Genomic DNA, 4857 nt, shown 5'->3' with positions numbered 1-4857 from the left:
TCGAACTTTTAAAAGTTCAAAAATGTAATAAAAAAAATAAACCAAAGAAAAAAGGGTCTATATTACAAAAATGAATGCTATAACATCAACACATAAACGTTGATCTACAAAAACAGCAAAAGACGGAAACGCCGAAAGTCACAATGCCAAACAGATTCCTGGAAGCAACAGCGCCATACAGGTAAGTAAAACCTAAGTAAACAAACATAACGTAAAACACTTTTACAAATGTTTTTGCAGGGGGGCAAGCCCCACTGCACCCCCCACACCCTCCCTACTTATATGTACCAACTCCGAGACTGCACTACAGTGGGGAAAAGCATATATTTCCTCATCCCCGCAATCACCCTGCTGGCCAGGGAAATCTGTTCGGCATTTTGTCATTTGGTGTTTCCGTCTTTCACTCTTTTCTTAGATCGATGTTTATGTGTCGATGTTATAGCATTCGCAGATTTCAGCTTTCATCGTTCTGATATAGACCCATAAAAAACTACCTGAATGGTTTAAGTAGTGGGGCAAGCCCCACTGCACCCCCACACACCCTGCTCTTTAAATATATTAACTCCAAGATTGCAATACAGTGCCGAACATGGAAATTTTCCCATTCCACACAGTATGGAGATCTCTGTTGAAATGTTCAAACTTTTAAAAGTTCGATCATATGGTGTCAACCATATAACACTCAAACTTTTAAGAGTTCAACAACGTGATATAGACCCCCCCCCCCCCGATTCTACTAAAAAAAAAAAAAAAAAAAATAGGAGGTATAAGAAAGTCCAATAAAGCCAGTTATGAGGTCAGGATGGGGTCCCAGGCTAAGGACAATCACAAAGCCTTCTTTAGCTACATTGAAAACCTTAAATTTAACACTCAGCAGTGTGCAGAACTGGTGGTAAATGGCACAATCTTCATGACCATGGTGACATAGCAAATTTACTGGCTAATAGATGTAGTTCTAACTTCACCCTTCACTCTCCCCACTACCCCCTGTGAAATCCCTATTAGGATATCCTTCCCAGCTATCAACAAGGAGCAGGTCCTAGCAGTGCTTGCTAAGGTGAAAATCACTGTTTCAGTGGGTTCTGACATTATTCTTGGTTGTCCCCTAAATAGCCTAAAACATGACCTAGCAGGACCGCTTGAGCCACTCTTCAACTACAGCCTCAAAACAGGTTACGTACCAGGTGAATTGATGGCTGCATTGACCATCCCTCTTCATAAGGGTGAACCATCAACTGACTCCAGATCTGCAGGCCCATCAGTCTGACAAGTCTAATATGCAAAGCAATGGAATTAATTATCAGGGAAATTATCAACAAGGACACTGGCAACCATCCAAGTCTGTCTTTGTTAAGGGAAAGTCTTGCCTATTCAGCCTGGTAGACTCCTTCAAGTTGGTCACAAAGGCTATGGATGAGGGGAAAATGGTGCATACCATCTACCTAGACCTGGCCAAGGTGTCTGATACAATATCTCACTCCGGTATTATTTACAAACCCTAAGAACTGGGCATGAATCCTGACATAATTCACTGGATTGCTGACTGGCTCGCAGATAGCACCCAAGATGTCAGGACTGATGAGACCACCTCCACAAGCAGACAGGTCACCAGTAGAGCATCCCAGGGCTCCACATTGGGCCAACTCCTATTTGACATCAGCTTTTTGAAAGTCAAGGCTAATCAAATGCCTCTGGCTCACCGAGTTCACAGATAACTGTAAACTGAGGGAATCATAGATTCCCCCCTATGACACTGGCATCCTACAAAAAGGTCTAATACAAACAAATGACTAGCGCTAAATACATAGATTAAAACTCAATACAAAAAATGCAGTATAGTGGCCTTTGAAAAATTGTCCACCCAAGCTAATTACTTCACTGATAAAACACCCTTAAGAGCTGACCTGGTAGTTAGGTATCTGGGAACATATATAAACAGCATTCTGGTCTTTGACCAACATGTAGTCAAGACAGTAAGAAAATTATTCTATGTTGTCCAACTCATAAGCAAGGGTATGGCATCGAGGTCCAAGGATGTGATATTACTTCTCTAGTCAGTCTTTATCAGACCCATCATTGAGTACAGTACAGCCTTTGGCATGTACCTAATGAGGCAGTTTGCAATAGATGGATTGCCATCAAACATTCCTCACCAGGAGAATCCAGGGTATGAATACCCTATCTTACACACATCGCCTTAAGACCCTATATCTATACTCACTCTCTGACAGATTGCTGAGAGGTGATCTATGCCTGGCATATAAGACATCCTCAGATCTAGCTCTGATGGATCTCTTGCACATCTGCAAAACAAACAGCATCAGAAACACTAAATCCAAGGGTCTGCACCTATCCAACATAAACAGAATATGCTAGAGAGACCGATATGTGTCTCAAACATACCTCTCAATCTGGAAACATCAAATTAGGTATAAATGGTCAAAAATCTGGACACTGAATAACATAAAATTTGCATGCATAATTATGTAGCCCCACCTACTCCAATGGAATTGTAGGAAACCAACACCGAAATGCAATTAAAGAACAGAAAATATAAAACAACAAATATCCTTCAGAAAAACAAGTTAACAAAACCTGTTATTCTAACAACATTCTAAGTTTGTAAGAGCAATATTTAAAATCTATCCTTATTTTGGGGTTTTGCTCCCCATTACTTAAGGCTTTATGCAGATTTCTTGTGTTAGGAATTTGATAGGCATGGCCAGTAATATATATTCCAAGACAGTAACAACATAAGCATGACACAATAATGCAGATTCAGGCACTCTACTCCTGTATCATTTCTCACTGTCTGGCCTTAAAATGCAAATAGCCTAGAAATCAGTTATAGCCATGTTGTAATACCTTCAGCACTATTGTTCTGCCATTTTGCAAACAGTGCTCCTCAATTCAGCAACAAGACACCCCCCCAAAAAAAGCCTTTAGATGAATATTCACATTCCTTCCACAGCTTGGCTTCCTAGAATCATTAAATGCTTACAGCTAAAAACAACAGTGATGCGTGCTCATACACAAAATCTTGTTGCTGGCGTGGATTGTTAATGCAACAAAATGCCTCACAGACATGGATAAAGTCCTTAAAGAGAGAGAGAAACAGCAAGCTGAACAGTTCCCAACTACCTGTTCCAGCCAACTGGGAGGAGAGTGGGTGGGTGGAGCAAGTCTGCTGTAACTTCTATCCTGATGATAACGGAAGCATTTCTAAAAATACTCAAAGCATGGTTCCAGAATAAGCCACAGCAAATCAGGATGCACAAGACAAAATTGCACTAATGGCACAGTCACACAGCTATACTACACTCAGAATGTACTTCCCAAACCAAGGGTTGGGAGGGTGGCCTAATGGTTAAGGTGTTTTTTCTTTACAAACACAAGGTGCAGGGTTCGAGACTCACAAGGGATAATTGGCTAGGCTTAAAATGGCTAGCAAGGGCAGTTAGCTTAGTACTAACCTATGAACCTATAAATAAGACAAATAACCTACACCATTACTTTTTCATTACTTAAGGAATGTGAACAAAATGCACATGGCATGAAGTGAAAATAAAGAATAGGATACCCGTAATTGCCAAGTGTATTTACTTCCCGTCCCCAAATAACAAATCAGCTACATAATCTGTTAACTTTGCCGTGTCAGGAAAAACAACTGTAAAGTATTCCACACTATAAAAAGCATGAAAAAGCACTACAAATAAACTTCACAGATTTATAAAAAAAAGAAGTGCACAAAATCATAAATGCCGTCACCTCAGAAAACAAAAAAACTTGCTCACTAAAAAGGACATACGCTTGATATCAAGAAGCAAACTAAACTCATACTTTTGAACTAAAATGCAGATGTACTGACTAATGACACTACAATACATAACATATCATGCTTTTCAAGCAATGAATATTTCTATATATTCCATACTTTTCGCTACTAAAATAAATATAACAGCTTAAACAGCTATTCTATACTGCAATTAAATCCCTTTGCAAACAAACTTTACACTGGGTTAAAAACACTACTAAAACAAAATCTACTGAAATAAATATAACAGATAAATGCTATTAAAATAAATATAACAGCTAAAACAAATTTACACAGATTTTTTTCTGCTCACCAAAGCAGTTGTTCCAGTCCCTTCCCTGAAGATCCCTCGTCTACCAGTTCTAGCTCTCTGTCTTAAATTTACCAGCTTGGCAACAACAAAAATAATTCTCTGATCATATTTCCCTTCGTGCAACACTATAAGAATCAAACAACCAGGAGCAACCTTTGAAGCTCCACACTAACCGGCAGGTAGCAAAGCGAACTAACACACAAGAAAAGCAAGATGGCAGCTAACACCTAATCAGATCAGCAGAGCAGAGAGAGTGAAGTCTTGCAGAGTCCCAGACTGAGAGTCTATTGAACAGGGATTAGAAAAAATCTAAACGAGAAAGGGGCGATGCAAGATTTTAACTACAATGCCAAAACAACTGTATTAAAATTGCTAAGTAATGCACCAATAAAACTGAACTGCCACCCTGATACATAATAATTGACTCCCGCACCCGCTCCATGAAGTAAAAAAAAAAAATTGGAAAGTGACTAAAGCTATATAAATAATTTCATGTACAACTTAAAATTAACTGCATTTGCTAGTCAGCTTCCAACAGTTAAGCGCAAGGCAGTGTATATGAGATGTATCATGTACTTAACAGGAGTCAGAAAGCAGTACTTACTCTAAGCTGTTAATTTACTTTTATCAGTTATCACAAAATGCCGCTAAAACTTATAAATAACTGTTGCCTTGCCTTCACAGACACCAAGTCGACACAATGTCCTCCCCAGTTGGCTGTTGCAAGTTG

General features: G+C 39.3%; 1 long non-coding RNA gene across 1 annotated transcript in view; it reads right to left on the bottom strand.

Annotated features, from left to right (window-relative positions):
* LOC122794265 overlaps positions 1-4546 on the bottom strand; it is a 27517-nt gene extending 22971 nt beyond the window's left edge. Inside the window, exon 1 of the long non-coding RNA XR_006363627.1 lies at positions 4128-4546. This is a non-coding gene — a long non-coding RNA (uncharacterized LOC122794265). The remainder of the gene's footprint in view (positions 1-4127) is intronic.
* Between the last annotated feature and the right edge of the window lie 311 nt (positions 4547-4857).

The sequence above is a fragment of the Protopterus annectens genome, chromosome 2.part1 (genome assembly GCF_019279795.1).
Source record: "Protopterus annectens isolate FY-2018-M chromosome 2.part1, PAN1.0, whole genome shotgun sequence".
Taxonomy (NCBI): Eukaryota; Metazoa; Chordata; order Ceratodontiformes; family Protopteridae; genus Protopterus; species Protopterus annectens.
This window is presented reverse-complemented; position numbering and strand designations above follow the sequence as displayed.